A 17,487-nucleotide genomic window follows, 5' to 3' on the forward strand; every position below is an offset into this window, starting at 1 on the left:
TGGATGTAGTTGGCCAAAGGCAATTTATACAGTACATATGCCAATAAATTTGAAACTTTGAATATCTTTTCATGCTCATTAGCGTTTGAAAGTGGAAAGCAACGGATCTTTCCTATTAGTGCCAATCTGTTAAACAGACAAAGTGTATTCCTTGATGCCAGTTAATAAAGATTACCATCATTTGAGTGTATATATGTGGTATAGGATTCTGATGGTTACAGCAGTGTACTGAACTGCATGCTTCGTTTTATTTTATATAAAAGGAATAACCAATCAATTGACACATTAAGTATTTTGTCTTCTTTCAGAACAAATCAAAGAAAAAAAACACTAATATATTTATCATTCGAATTTTCCATATAACCAAAGATCAACTAAGACACTATCCCGACATCTAAATTTATCACCGATGTAGACACTGCAATTCGAAGTACGACTAAAATTATTTGCGGTCACAATTGTTTACTCCGTAAATGGAAATTTACAATTATGTACAAGAACATAATATCAACCTTACAGGTTTCTATATATTAATTTCACCCTGATCACTAATAATGTGACTGAATGTTTAGGGAACTATGGTAAAACTGATGGTATCCCTTAGTTTCCAAAAACATCCCCGATATTCATTTTCAAAATTTACTTTATGCTAATTTATTTCAGTTAGAATGTGATTAAAGACTGTCACATATCTGAATCACTCCTGAATTCACTGCCTGAAAAAAAGTAACTATTTGTGTCATAAGAGTGTGTATGCATGATTGTGACCCTAGTAGGTTCGAACCTTCCAGGTCGAGCGACTGATACCTTAACCACTTTAACACTGCAGCCCTTAGTATGCTTCTCAAGCTGTTTGCGACAGTTACGGTAAAACACGGTTAGTTGTCTGGTTATATTTCTTATCACCTCAGTTGTCTTAAAAGGAAAATGTTTAATTTCCCGTTTTGACCAGCCTGACAAAGAATTGACTCTCGGAATTCCCCATACATATGCATTGCTGCAAATTAGCTAACGAAAATCTAAAGTTACTGACATAAACATCACAATTATTATTTTTTAACATGAGATGATGTATCACATGCGTGCAAATGTTGTTGCATCTCATGGGATAGATAAAACATCTCAAACTTACAGGATAGTTTGATATGTTTTTAAAAAATATGAAAGGCTTGCATTTAAACATCGTATTATATTTTACAGCTAAAACATCTAGTGCGACTGCACTAGATTGTTCAATACAATACATATTACAAATTTGTAAATGGGTCTATCAAACATGTTGCCTTCCGTGAAATATCTACTAGACGTTATGTGTTACTTGTGTCAGAATGATCATGCCCGGAGCACTTTCTATCTTTATTCAAATCATTTAATCTAGTTTCCTGAAAACGTTATCTTTTATTGTTATAATACCAAGTGATTTTAACTGAATTATAGCAGAATAGTATCCTTGAATATTTCCTCAAATATAGCCTCAAGCCATTAAAGAGCTTGTTTGATATTCCAAGATGGAATAATTCTGATAGATATTCATGATATCTGACAATATGTTTAATATCTGCTTGTTAGCATAAACAATAAATCTCAATTTTGATTCTATTTCTGCATTTTTGTTTGTTAATATCACGAAAATAGTTGCCGATAGACTAACAAAATATAATAAAACGGATTACATGCCTTACTTGACATTCACGTACATACGTTTTGAGCGCCTAGTTGCTTCAGATTACTCATTACTTGTATTAGATTCGCAGAATATAGCACCATATAATATCTGTCTAAGCTTTCAATCTATATTATATAATCAGTCATTCAGAGGAAAGGATAGAGTACAGCATTACTGCAAATGGGTGATCATAGTTATACTCGTTTATTTTCAATATTACTGAGAAAATTATTGTTAGACAATATGACGTAGCAAAAATGTCATATACATTATACGTTAGAAAGTTAATAAAGAGTTATTCTGAATATGTTATACGTATTTTGACAGCATATGAATACACCGAGCATTCTAGAGACGTCGTTTATCACAAGCACAGAAACCTTTGTAAGTATGCTATTTCAAAATATTTACAGATCGAAACCATATAACAAGAGGGCCATGAAGGTCCTGTATCGCTCACCTGACCTAGGAATTATCAAGATTAACATTCTGACCAAGTTTCATTAAGATATGGTCATAAATGTGGCCTCTAAAGTGTTAACTAGCTTTTCCTTTAATTTGACGCGGCGACCTTGTTTTTGACCCCACATGACCAAGATTCGAAGTTGACTTAAAGCTCATCAAGATTAACAATTTGACCAAGTTTCATTAAGATATGGTCATAAATGTGGCCTCTAGAATGTTAACTACCTTTTCCTTTGATTTGACCTAGTTTTTGACCCTACATAATCCAGATCCAAATTGGACCTTAAGATCATCAAGATTAACATTCTGAGCAAGTTTCATGAATATACAGTCATAAATGTGGCCTGTAGTGTGTTAACAAGCTTTTCCTTTGATTTGACCTGGTGACCTAGCTTTTGACGCTAGATGACCCATTAACAAACTTGTCCAAGATTTTATTAAGGGTAACATTCTATTCAAGTTTCATTAAGATTGGGCCAAAATTGTGACCTCTAGATTATTAACAAGCTTTCCCTTTGATTTGACTGGTGACCTAGTTTTTGACCCCAGATGACCCGATATCAAACTCGTTCAAGATTTTATTGAGTGTAACATTCTGACCAAGTTTCATTAAGATTGGGCCAAAATTGTGACCTCCGGAGTGTTAACAAGCTTTTCTTTTGATTTGACCTGGTGACCTAGTTTTTGCCCCAAATGACCCAATATCAAACTCGTCCAAAATTTTATTGAGTGTAACATTCTGACCAAGTTTCATTTAGATTGGGCCAAAATTGTGACCTCTAGAGTGTTAACAAGCTTTTCCTTTGATTTGACCTATCGACCTAGTTTTTGACCCCAGATAAACCAATATCAAACTCGTCCAAGAATCTATTGAGGGTAACATTCTGACCAGGTTTCATTAAGATTAGGCCAAAAGTGTGACCTCTAGAGTGTTAACAGTCAAATTGTTGAAGACAGACGTCGATTGACGACGACGGACACAGGTTGATCACAAAAGCTCACCTTTGAGCACTTCATGCTCAGGTGAGCTAAAAATGGTTGAACTTTCAACGTTATTGCACTCAAAAATTGAACAAAGCTCATGCGAAATAGCTGGCCTTACGACAGCGAGAAGTAACCACGCCTATCGAAATCAAGGGGCGCTACTCTTATCAGCTCCGAATTTAATTAAAGATTGTTTCCGCAACAATGTCATGTTCTTTTACCGATATTCCGGAAGGTTTAAACCTAACGTATTTAAAATCAGAAAATTTCTCTACGGAAAAAAGAAAGCTTGTGCTTTTATAGCTGGGTCCTATGTTTTATCTGTGTAAGGGGAGAGATTTTCCCCAGTCAACGGCAAAACAATGCTCGCATGTTGTCAGTATGTAAGAAATTAATCTTTGACGCCCAATGCAAATCACATGGAGGGTAATAATTGTTTTTATCTCATTTGTTTTTCTGATTGTGTAATGAATGATAGACAATGGTTGATTTTATAACACATTTTTAGTAGATAATATTTTGAACTTATAACACTTCACTGTTGATATATATACTTGAAATACGTAGTATGCACAATAATAAGTAGTATCACAATTTACAGACAGTTGGTCATAGCTACTCTGGACAGAAAATTTTATTTCAAAAACGAACAGAACCTGTTATATATATATATAAAAACACAAGGCTTTCGCATTATTTATTGTCTGATTGAACAGTGTTTACGCGTTGTTTATTATCTGGTTAATCAGTGTTTGGAGTTCAGATAATCAGGAATTTAATAACGGAAGCATTTATCCAAGTACCTATTTATTCAAGCATCTGAACAACGAACTGGGTTATATCAAACATTTAACCACGAGAAGGTCTTGCCTATTTTCATTTCATTCTAATTAACACTCAAAGTATGTTAAAACTTCATTCAATTAGTAGTGAACAGGATGTCATGCAGCATTCTGACGTCACAATTGACGTAGTAATAGATCTAATCTCTCCCCAAACAATCCACACATTAGACTGATGTTTGTCACAGTATGTAGACATTACAATATTTTCTTTTATGTTAAACTTACAAATCCATTGAGCCATTTTAGAATATTTGCTAATTTGGATGGGGGTTACGTCTTACAGAGATAATGGCAAATATTCATATGTTGTGGCTGTGATTTTATTGTTGGCGAGCTTGAAGGTAGCTGAGCACGAAGAGGTACCAAGTATGGTGTCATCGACAAGTCTGCCACAACAGTGAGACAAACCGAGAGGAACCACTGTCCTAAGTGGTTATTTCTACATCCATAACTGTTCTACGTTAGAGAAAGCCAGTTGTTGCAGATCACCAAGACACCAGGTAATAAATCAGTGTTAAAAGAAATAAGTAAAATAAATAATTGTTAACTGCTTTCTTTCATAAATTAAATTATGTAAAATTTCTCTCAAGTCTTAAGAATAGTCCAAGATAAAATCAAAGCTGCATAATTATTCCTTTAGTATAAAATAATATAAAACTGCATTACAGTTTATGTAAAAAATATATTTGCTATATATGAACCAGTGAAAATACAGCTTTGTGAGTGAATTGTTAGTATGTATACAATCAACTGTATATTTTCAGGCAAATCACAGTACAACGAAGTGATATTCAACAACTTCTAAACATCAAAGTTACATCTCCCATCTTGTGGATTCTGATGAAAGAGCCACCGTAACAACACCATTTGGTCAGTAGGCAGTTGGGTCAGCTTTGTCCTGTCAAGTAATATGACTATTTCATAAGAAAATTCATAACAGTTGTTTAGAAACAACATATTAACCATAATTTGCTTAGATTTGCTTAAAAGAAAATAAACATAAGTCTATTAGGTTACTGGAAATTTTGTAAGACAATTATGGATATGGCTCGTACCACATGAACTCCATGTTTGGCAAAATGGCGGTATGTTTTACTTAAACCCTAACTCTTTAACTTGTTTCTGAATTCTGAAACCTTTGTCAAACATGTTTCCATCTCCTTTATTAAGCTTCCCGTAATCCTTTAAATCTTTCAGATTTCTGCACAGTCAGTTATTTGTCACAGATCAAACCATTAAAGGCCCACTACTAAAACCCGAACGAGTATTATATGAAAACCAGAGTTTGTAGCTGAGACTTCCTATTTACTGAAAATATGACCCACTGCATCGGATCTGACCAAATAGTCATGAATTTGTTCAAGAATAACTAACAAATAAACAAAAAAATGTTGCCTATGTCAAACCGAAAGTATGTTTTCCGACTACTTACGAACCCGTCGCGCATCTTCGGATTTTTTCGCAAGAATCCTCCGAAACGAGGCTATGATTTATAAATAGATGCAAAATATATTATATGCCCAAACGATAGTGATCTTTACAAACTTAGCACAGGGAATTCAACTTGTTTGTAACTCACAAAAACTTCATGCAAATCATTCTTATAATACAGGTAATATACAGCTATACTACAAGTTATCGGGAGGATAATTCAGGCCCTTCCCGAATAAAAGTGTTTTCACAACTTCGTCCGCAAACTTTTTCAATTAATCTCTTTTCAGCATAGTTTTAAGAATATAAATGAATAATTGTCTTACACTGCAGAAACAAAATGTGATTGAAATTTACCTAAATACACTGATTTATGAGCATATGGCTACATTAAGGTATTGGACCCGTAAAAGAGTACTCCCTTTTTGAAGGGTATTTAATTCCTACCATAAACCTACTTTGACTTCAATTTTCAGGGGTGCGTAGGTTCAAGCCCCACTGGGACCAAATTTTTTTTTCCATATTTTCCTTTTTTTCTAGTAAGTTTTTACTTCTTTCAAGACTTATTATGGATGTATTGTACAAAAGTGGAAAATTTCCATTTTATAAGCGATTTTTTGCTGTTCAAAGTGAATTTACCTCTGAATCAGGAGGGGTAGAGTTAGACATCTTTAAAAACACTGAGTAACATGCGGTAAAAGTTCTCTATTTTGCCTTCACTCTTTAAATTGCATATTGTGGAAGAAATGCAGGTAGGTTTTACTTCTGCTCCAAGGTTATTTTTGAATGAAGTGAGCAAAATTCAAAACAGACCCACAGGATTCGACTTTAATTTTTCAATGTTGGAGTTAGAATTCTGTCTCATTAAATCTGTTTACTTCAGGCACCCTAGAAAAAAAATGATATTTACAGTTTTATTTTGTGTTTTATAATTGTTTAACAATAGTTTGATGTTTCTTTTATCAAAATTAATGCTGTAATGAATTCTCTGCAAACGTTTTAGGTAGTGGCCATCACATTGAAATTTGTCTCTACTTGAGCTTGAGAAAATACCATAAATTATACAAAATTTACAAAAAACGGCACGGTAAAGTTGTTTAAAATTTGCAACACAGTGCGAAACATGGTCAACTTTAAGAATATACCAAGCAAATGCCATTTTTTAAACATTACTATTAGGGGTCCAAAACCTTAATTTAATAAGATTTTAGAATTAAACACATTGTCTTGGCCTTATATATGTCACTGTCAATTTTAAACATCTCATATTTTTCGTGTAAGTCGTGTATAATTACCATCATGGAAATACAGTTATTTGTCGCGCGTCATAAACGGATATTCGTTTGAAACAATTTTAAAATCACGTGATCCCGAAGAATTTCCGACCGATTACGGAAAAGCGATAAACACGAAAGTAGGACAAAATGATCACCCATGTCAGTCTAAGAAAATACAGAAACAATCATTTGTTTCTCTGTACATGTGTTGATTTCAAGGGAATATTGCACGGCTATTGTAATGTTTAGTTGTATATTTCAAAATGTGTAGTCTTTTTAAAGATTTGTGTCTATTCATTTGTCTTTATTTTGCACCTTTAAATAGCAAAGCGCAGCAGTTAATCATATTAAAAGTTAAAATTATAGTATCGATGTTCAACAATATAAGTGGCTTTGGTTTCTTAGAAACACATTTTGCCAATAAATTATTAGACACATGAAGCATCCGGACATTTTGTAGCCTATAACTGGTTACCTTAAAATTACAAAATTCAATTTTTCAACTGAAAAGCTAAGAATGACTTTTCGTCAATGAATATAAACTCAATATAAAAAAACAAGCAAGTTCCATGTGATAATCATGTATATGAATACAGTAAATGCATATTTATTGATATGCTGATGTAACATATTCAATAGGAATGAACTGGGCAATTACAAGTTTGAACGTTCAAAAACCTTATATTGGAAAACAGCACAGCAGCTATAAACATTTTATATGAAAAGTTAAAGCAAATATCAGCAAGTAAACAAATTCAAACAATTACTGAAGATGGAAAATAAATGTATAGATTTACATTCACTAAAATGAAAAGAAAAACTTTCATTTTCGTATAAATAACATTGGGGTAATTATATGAAGGACTGCCCTTTCCGCTAGATTGCACATGCAATCTGACGTCAAAAAAGCAAAAACAAAATAGCATCGTTCGAAAGTCTTTCAAAATTAGACGCCAAAATTTCAAAAAGAAATTGCAGCCTAAGCTAAGTTTTCTTTAATCTACATGACTGTATTATTTTTCAATGATTTTAACGATATCTTAATTAAAAACAAGGAACTGTACTTTTGGCGGTCTTTTTTTTTTTTTTTTTTTGGTTCTTCTTCTACTTATAAGTTGAAAGGATCGATATCCTGACATTTATTTTTATTTTATGATAAAATTAAAGAAAGCAAACCAATTATTTTTTAAGCGAACCCCAGTAAAAATGAAAATATTATAATATTAATATTATATTTTTGTGCATTTATACGGGTAAAAACCACATCGAGACTATTTGCAAACCATCTAAGAATCGCTAGCGCGATTCATGGATATGCAACAGGTACCAACGTCGTTTATACGCGTATAAACGCACAAAAATAGCATTTACTTCTTACATAAAGTTTGCACGAGAACCTGGCAGATTTCCTCTACGTAAATAAACAGAACAAATACTTTGTACTGTCATTTTAAATGGAAGTATGCAATCATGAAGATGTACCTGGAGACCTAGTACTGTCGGACCTCCAAGATATCATCAATGATTTGTGTACTGATATTGGAAACCATCTGGTAGACAATGCTAAGAAACTTGCTTTTTTTGCACAAAAATTTTATGACTTCAAGACAGATATAAAGACGCAGGAAGCTACTTTAGCAACAGGAAGGCGATAAATGAAAATACACATCCTTGCACTTTGTAAAATTTACTGTTCATTTTAGAACATAATTGAATATTATACCGAATCTCTCTCGTTATAATCAGAAGTAAGTCTAGCCAAATATTAAGCATGATGCCTTTACACCATTGAATGAAAATTTGTTTTCGTCTTATACTGTATATTCTTAGTAATTTTCATATGTATGTTAGACTGGGGAACACTATAATACAAACATATAGCCCAATAATTCAAACACTGTAGATTTAGTATCTTCTGGAAAGTCAGATACACTGTTACCTATATATCAGTGTTGCAAACTTTGGATCTCTCGAGAAAAGCTAAGGACAAAAGACCGCTCTTTCGAAGTCAGGTGTTATGATAGAAACCATATACCTTTATCTTCCCTTTTACAAGATTTTAATCTTCTTTTAGTTAAGAGACGTCCTGTCCAGACCAAATATTATAACTTGCGATGTTCTGAATTTTGACCACAAAAAGTAGCTGCCGCATTGCTGCCATAAACGAATACAGTCTGACTATTATAGCTCTATGCAACAGTAACTTTATTGTTTTATTGTCCTATCTGTCATCGTGAAAATAAACATATTAAGAAGCGGGAGTAGAAAAACGAGATATTGTAAGTGATGCTGAATTTATGTGTTGGAAGCTAGACTACCGTTAAACAAAGTTTAAAAAAAAATATTTACAATAGGCAGTTTGTTGTCAAGATAAATGATTTAAAAGAAAAAAAAGGATAATGTCAAGACATAATCTCATTAATTACATAAAGGAATCTTATGTTTTTAGGATTTCCCAATAGTACCAGTTCATTCTTGTAAGTTTTTGATTCATAAAATCTGTAAAAAATCAACTTACTGGTGTTAATCAGCTATAAACAAAACAGGATGTCATAAACCAAACCTATTATGACTGCCAGACTCCAGTAAAAACTGCGAAAAGAACCTTTGGAAGCATAGAACGCAACCAAGTAACATAATAGCAGACTCGGTTTGACTGAGTCAATGAAATGTGCAACATCCCTCACGTCCCCTAGCACCGGCTTAAGCGGAATTCTATTATTGCAAAAATGAATGTACATACCATAAAATTGATATAATTCTTCAGTTTTAAATACACATTTATTACAAACTCTTACGATAATTAAATATTATTAGTACTATGTCAAAAAATAAGATAATCCATTCTATTATACGCTTATTATCCGCTATTACATTGTCAACAGGATTGAACATAGACACCGTTGTGATATATACATCAATCATAAGGTGTGGACTTGCAATTCTCGCCAAAATGATACATTGGTTCTTCCAAACATCAATAAGACACCAAACGAAATGTTTTGACTCGAGTATAAGAACTACTCGGATGTTTTTTGACAACATGTATACAAATAACCTCGATATGAAAATTTTATTTTTCGGAGTCGTTAGTGATCTCTGTAAGTGTATGGTAGCACCAATTTCCACTACCGTCCATGAACAGGCTCAATCAAACGGAGCCTGTAACATTTTCGTTGTTGTCGTGTTGAGCAACCTGTGATTTTCCAATTTTTCTACTTTATTATAACAGCAGCGTTGTTTGTGCCGTGTGGCGGTCGTAAAAAGTCTCCCCGTACATTCAATCAGGGCTATTATATTTCGATTATCTCAGATCGTTCAGCACGACTTTTATGTCGTGTTTTTGGTACTGCTTGAACATTTCGACCTGGGTAATTCGAATATTTCCGCTTTAATAGCTTTGGGTATCGTATAATCACCACTGCTTTTTAATTTTGTCTTTTGGCAGTTCCTGTGATATGAAGACTCCATAACCTCAGATCCGGTTTGTTTAGTTCTGCCTGTCCCACTGTTCTTTCAATTTGGGCAAACCAATTATTTTAACTGAGGACCATACGCCGCTTTTCGTGGAATTAAACGCTAGTGTAGCATTGAAGGTTCCATGTGCACCGCCATATGAACAAATTGCGAATTTTTTTGTACTTGTAGCATGTGTAAATGTTGAGTTCTGTTCAACCCGGGGCAGAGAGCGTGGACGGTAGCATCAATTTCCACTACCGTCCGTGAACAGGCTCAATCAAACCCAGCCTGCAACATTTTCGTTTTGTCGTGTTGAGCAACCTGTGATGTTTCCATTTTTTCTACATTATTATCACATAAGCGTTGTTTGTGCCGTGTGGCGGCCGTAAAATGTATCCAACATTTTCGTTTATCTCCTCTTGAGCAACCTGTGGAGTTTTCACTTTTTCTACTTCCTATGTCAATTATTTTGGATTAAACATGCCAAAAGAATTATGAAGTGAAAGAACAACACTGTGGGGCACCGCCCATAATAAACACGCACAGATACACATACACACACACACATAAGCAGGAAAAAACAACAGTCGACGACCGGCGGTCAAAATTATGGTGGGCACGATAACTTACTCATGGTAAAAGGAGAGAGGTAGCAAATGCAAGGGAAAGGGATGGGATGGGGTAATGGGGGTACTGAGGAGAAAGATGAAAGAATCGCTAACAACAAACAAGACAACATACACAACACAAAGTACGAGACGGACTGAAAAAAAGTTGAAAATAGGTGCACCGCCTTGGAACGGTCAGTAACCTATAAAATGGAAACTGGGGGTTTAGGGCATGACAACCTCGCACTAAAACGCCTTATAATGGCACAATTGTTGTTGGACAGATTATCAAGAGTTCTAGAATAGAAAAAAGTGGAAACTTCACAGGTCGCTCAACACGTCAAAAACGAAAATGTTGCAGGCTCGGTTTGATTGAGCCTGTTCATGGACGGTAGTGGAAATGCATGCTACCGTCCATGCCCTCTAGCCCCGGGTTGAGCAGAACTCAACATTTATACATGCTAAATTCAATATGAATAAAAAGTATGAAATGTTCAGTTACGATTGCAAATATATCTTTGTAACCTGCAGGGAATTATCTACAAGATGCACCAGATTGATCACGCCCGGGGCATTCAATATCCTTATATAATTCACTTAATCTAGACTCCACCAACCATTTATCTTTTATCTCTGTACAACCCATCAACAGAGGTTCATCATTATCCCAAGATAAACCTCTGATTTATTTCGTTTGGGTTTTTGTCTAGCAAACGCAAAAAATCCGAACATTGACGTAAGTTTTTGTCTAAGACAAAACATGAAACGCTGCTTACAGGTAGCAATCTTAGTAGTATGTATCAATGACGTGCGCCAGAGTTGACAAAGAAACGACAATATACCATTTGTTGTGTGAATTATATTGGTTTTAACTGCACAAACGATAAAAGTGTTTTAATTGCCTAGTATGTGACTAAGTTTGAAAGGTTCTCAAGTTATTAGACGGAAACCGTTAATTCTACCGACCGACGGATCGACATATGCAAAGCAATATACCGCCGCTTCATCAAAGAGGGGCATAAAAATATGCCATGTTTATATATTTTAGAATATCAGAGACTATTTCTAAGAAAAAAAAAAGAAATCATGCTAGTTTTAAAAACATTATGTAATATTGTATCTCAGTTATGTAATATTTTATATACTGATAATAAAATTTAAGAAAGATAAATCAGTTTGTTATGAAATTCAATTAACGTCAAGAAATTTAATTGATAGTTTGCTTCAGTGCTTGGTTCTGAATACGAATTTCACATAGATCATTCACTAATCCTCAAGGTGACATACGAAGATCGCTGAAAATGTGCATACATAAGCACATTTATGTAAAATTGTGAAAAACACTGTCCATAGAAGATTATTCTAGGAAATGCCATTAAATTATTGCAAAGACGCAAGGCGTAACTGATACGACTAAAATACTAAGAATCAAATAAAAGATAAATTAGCCTTTCAGTTAACTGTAATCTTTTTACAGTAATTGATAGAATCTCAGCACGGTGTTTCTACGATACCGATTATCTGTAGAATTAAGAACCATTACCGGCTTAAATGACATTTAATCACTCATCATTATCATGCCCTAACATTATTTGTTCTAACCAGCTTCAAATCAATAGCATATTAATTATTATATCACCTGCTGGCTTACAAATACCAATTTATAAACATATACAATTATCTTGATAAATAGTGCAAATCACGTATGAAATATAAATTAACATTGATACTAATTGGCACTGGAATGTAACTTCAATTAACAAGAGTCTTTAAAGAATATAATAGAACATTTCACTTGATAAGTTCAAGATGCAAACTATAATGCGTACCCAAAAGTTTTGTATCTGTTTTAATTATTTTCATCATGATTCTAAACAATGCATATTCCTCTGAAAAAAAAAATACGAATTATAACTTTACTGTCTATTCATTCAAGTCGGAGCATTAATGTAAACCACTCGTCTATAATGTTGATTACCAGTAGCATCTGGCTCCATACACAAATATAGATACTAGTACATAAATATAATTGAGTTGTTAAAACGATACTGTGTTAAAACAGTTTAAGAATTCAATTAGGTAACAAAGTTAAACAAAGCTGAAAGTCTTTGAAATACTAATCTCATATTTGCTTATGTCAAAATTTCTGCTATTCTCGTTTGATATTGTCTGCGCCAGCTTCAGATATACAATGGTGGTGTAGCTCTTCAAATGTAGAATTGTTTGGTTATCGGATGTTAATGAAATGACATTTCATCTACAATGCTATTTCAAACTTTACAAAGAAAATCGCTGATGTTCAAAATAAGAAAATGATATGTAGCTTATATATCTTATCCTCGGTTCATACCAAGACAATGCTTATCACATATACATCACTATAATTAGCATTTTATCAGAGCAGGTATCACCTACATATGTTGCTGTGTTTCAACTATTGATAACCATTTAGACAATGCAGCTTTTGAAAAGATATCGACATATCACATTTGTTGAGGTTTACAGAAAATGCACATTTTCTTATCAGTAAGTTCGGTGTTTTGTTTGATATTAGAGAGTTTCAGATTTCAACCTTCGCCTTCCCCTTCAACGTCTCTTGCGAAGTTAACGTATGAAGTTGAAGTTTGATTAAAATTCCTTGCGATTTCAAACATTAGAATGAACCTTACTTCTTTTAATCCGCCCATTCAATTTATCCGTAATTATGATCGTTTTTTTTTCGTGCATTTTGATACCAATTGTCCGAAAGGGCAGGAATTTTACAAGAGGTTTTAAAAATGAAAAGAATGAAAATTAAATGAAAAAAAAACAAAAAAACATTTCAATTAATATAATCATCGCATGGATATTAGAGCGATTACCTAAAAAAACAACAACAAAAAAACAAAAACAGAAATCACGATAAAACAAAGTGAACAATGTAAAAACTCGGTAGTGTTGCTCCAAACATTTAGGTTTTGTACAAAATTATGTCAGTATACAATGCACGATTGTAAATCACACACGAGAGGAAATAAAATGATTATTACTTACCTAAAGTCATTTTACATTGGGTTTCAATGGACTGCGATCGTGCAATATTTTTCCATATCATGACGTTGAACGCTTTCATATCGGACTAGACCCAATCCGTGACTCTAGTTACCTCCCCTGACGGTCCGTCCATTGCGAATCTCGTTTCTTTAGATTTTTGTTGCTATTGTGTATTTGTTTAATTTGTAATTTATGCAACATTTTGTTTACTTTTTCACTTTGATTAAACTGACCTATTAGATACTGGCACGTAGTAATTGATCAGACTGAAATGAAATGAAAGTTATAATTACGTCATGAGTTGGACTAATATAGGACGTGGAATGTTTTCTTAACGTTGTAATGGAAAGAATCGCGTGACGTCCATGGCGTCCACGCGCACGTTGCGACAACAAGTTGACGTCATTTTCGCGGAAAATATTAATGCGCGTCAGTTTGATTTGTTTATTGCATTTTCGGGAGAATTTTTTCCGTATTTTTTCCTGTCTTTCGTGACAGAACGATAATTTAGATATAAATTAATCATTTGATAGTGGATATGTAATAAAAAGGTTATCAACTTTGTATGTGGATATATGCTCTCGTTCTTTCGCGGACAATATTGCGCTCCTAAAGTCGCGCAATATTACCGCTGCAGAACTCGTGCATATATCCACATACAAAGTTAATAGCCTATTTGATCATATCAAAGTGATAATGACACTCTGTATAAGGCCAAACTCTCAGACAGCACAATATGGTTTTAATATCCCTTTTTATAAGTAAAGTTGCGATCAGGACTTTTTGTTAGAGGGACACCAACATTAAAGAGGGGGTCACCCATTTCAGTGGGGGGTGGGGGGAGGGGGAGGGGGAGTAGGTAGAGGGTAGGGTAGGGTCACACCGAGTTTCAAGACTGACTTTCTTTGTAAAATGTAAGAATCAAAGGGGGAATTAACCACAATGTTTCTCTGCCAGGCTCTGGTTCCGTGCATTTAAAAAATGGAGTTATCCCATACGCTAACAGGAAAAGTCTCTCATCATGATATCATAAATCTGAAATTGTCTGATACTTCAAAAGAATTTTCCGTCTAACTAGTACCATTTTATGTTTATAATTAAAACGCAATTGTCGTATTAAGTGTCCGACAGAAACAGATTGGTTATATTTGGATGTGAAAATAAAATGTTCCACCAAATGATAATCGCGCGTAATTATTTATTTTTCAAGTAAAATAACTGTCATGCTATGTGCCTCCATCCAGATTTCAGTCTTTGATGCCGAGTATGGGACAGAGTAGATGTAAAAAGAATGAAGTTTCGACTTTCGTGATATCACATCTTCGGACGTTCAAAACTTCACTTCATACGACAAAAAGGCCCATCTGGTATAATCGATACCGCCTGGGGACACAAATATGCCGTAGAAGTAAAAGTTTGAACAAAATCTCAAAGTTTCTCAAAATCTTTTGATAACTTTATACTTCCAGGTTCAATTCAATGTATTTAGTTAAAATCATTAGCCATACAAAACTTCATTGTTCTTATACCTATTGATAGTGTTTCACATCAAATTTAGTCTAATTATATATATGGATAATCAAATAACTTAATAAGCAGAAATCCTGAAACTAAGCTTTTTATTTCGCATAGTAGTAAAGCGAAGTCTTAGGCTTACGTGATATTACATGGAAAACTTTAGTAGCAACGTGTGATTTGAATAAAATACACGCATGTCGGTGACGTTTTACCCAAAATATATATGATAGACGTTGAAGGGGAAGGCGAAGTTTGAAATCTCAAACTCTCTATTCTCTATTTTTGCTTATCTCCAGACGTTCTAAAATGTCTTTTCTTATATTCATTTCTAACTTTCTCTTTGTAACCGCTAACATATTTCGTCAACAGAGGCATTCACGATTTCAGCTCTGATGACTGGCGTTTCTAGATTTAATATTGTAAATAAAATAAAAAAAACTTGTTTTGATATAGTTTAGCTTCAAATCCTTACATCTCAAAGGGTCAAGTATTTTTATACTCAATGCTCGAACGTATCATTTTCAGTTATCTTATCGTCATACAGTTCCATATCCATATTTGTCCCCAAAACAAACCTGTGTTTGTGTGTGTGTGTGTGTGTGTGTGTGTGTGTTTTTGTTGTTGTTGTTGAATTGTAAGGCAGGGCATAAGAAATCGCAACCGATAAATAATCAGCCAATCAGGTTTTCCTACAAAAAACTCTGATCGATCTGTCAAACGGAAAATTACTGTGAAAAAGGTGGAATGTCTGTTCTTGAGTTATTATATATGAACTGTTGTTTCCCTAACATTTTTGTACAATCAAATGATTTTCTTATATGTTAGTTATAATTCTTCCCTTTATCCCCTTCCCGCATTTAGTACCCAGCACTACTTTTTCTCCCTCAACCTTTTCACGACCCCCCCCCCCCCCCCTACCACCACCACCACCATCCCCCAACCCGCCGACCCCTCTTTACCCCATTGCCATTTCTGATATATTTTATATGATTTAAAATTTTCTTCAATATAGCTACCAGCCAATTAAATAATGATTTAGCATTCCAGTTCGCAATAATAAATTGCTATTCTAAGACAAAAGTTCAAATGTTATCGATTTCAATTCAGAGATATTTTAAGCAACTTGTTAATAATGGATGTAATAGAGATAAATCAAATGAATGAATGAATTACGACATTGAACGAAGGTTGACGTATATCTTGTATATTACAGGACAATCAATGTGTAAAATGCACTTTGCATAACTAAAGTAAGATAGCCTGATAACACCGACTTACCCGTTTTAGAAACTTCACGTGCAGCATACCTTTGCACTTTATTTCAGGGTATGGATAAAAATTAACAAATTCATTAACGACACGATATCTTTTTAAAGTAATTTCATGTAAATGTGCTCAGCAAACAGTTAAAAGAAACCGCAGAATGTTATTTTCGGTATATTCTTTGCTTAACTTTGGCTTTCAAAGCTGCTAGATTATCAACAGATAAGTACTGCAGCGATTGTGAATATTTTTTCAAGTTTTTCATAATTGAACGACGCCTTTTGTGTAGAGAAATATAGATAAAGGTTACCAATCGTATATGGCAGAGCGATTATATACACTACAATTGCTGACATTCTAATATGTACTGTTACAAAAATACTACCTGTTATTATGTCTTAAAATAATTGCCAGATTAAATCAATCATTTATCAAATATGACATTTCACATCGAAGATTACGAAGGTACGACAATTTTATAAAATCTAAAACTGAAATAGCTGCTTCTCAGATTAAACGATTCAGAAAAGGTCTATATTTGATCTAATCCTCATTCAAGGACAATATTTATTGACATATTCATCACATAAAATGTATTTATTATAATAGCTAACATTACATATATTGCTGGGATTCACCACATAAATAGATGCCTTTGAAACAATGCCGACATAACAAGATTTTGTTTAATATTGTACGGATATTGCGCATGTCGTTATCACTAATGTAATGTGTTTGTATACTCTATTTTTTACTTCAGATATGCTTTGATTTTTCCATTTTAGCATATTTCTTCGATGAAAAGCTTTTCATGTTGAAATAATAGTTCCGGGTGAGTAGATTTGACCTTTCCAGGTAAGGTATTGTGGTTGTTTTTTTTTTTTTTTGTTTTTTTTTTTCTGTTTCTTGTATTTGATAATAAAAGATTACGCAAATTA

The 17,487-nt window shown here is 33.7% G+C and overlaps 1 protein-coding gene across 2 annotated transcripts in view; it reads right to left on the reverse strand.

Annotated features, from left to right (window-relative positions):
- LOC123545090 (G-protein coupled receptor moody-like) overlaps window positions 1-17,487 on the reverse strand; it is a 117,704-nt gene that overhangs the window by 35,624 nt on the left and 64,593 nt on the right. The window lies entirely within an intron of this gene.

This window comes from Mercenaria mercenaria, chromosome 1, assembly GCF_021730395.1.
Source record: "Mercenaria mercenaria strain notata chromosome 1, MADL_Memer_1, whole genome shotgun sequence".
Lineage (NCBI taxonomy): Eukaryota > Metazoa > Mollusca > Bivalvia > Venerida > Veneridae > Mercenaria > Mercenaria mercenaria.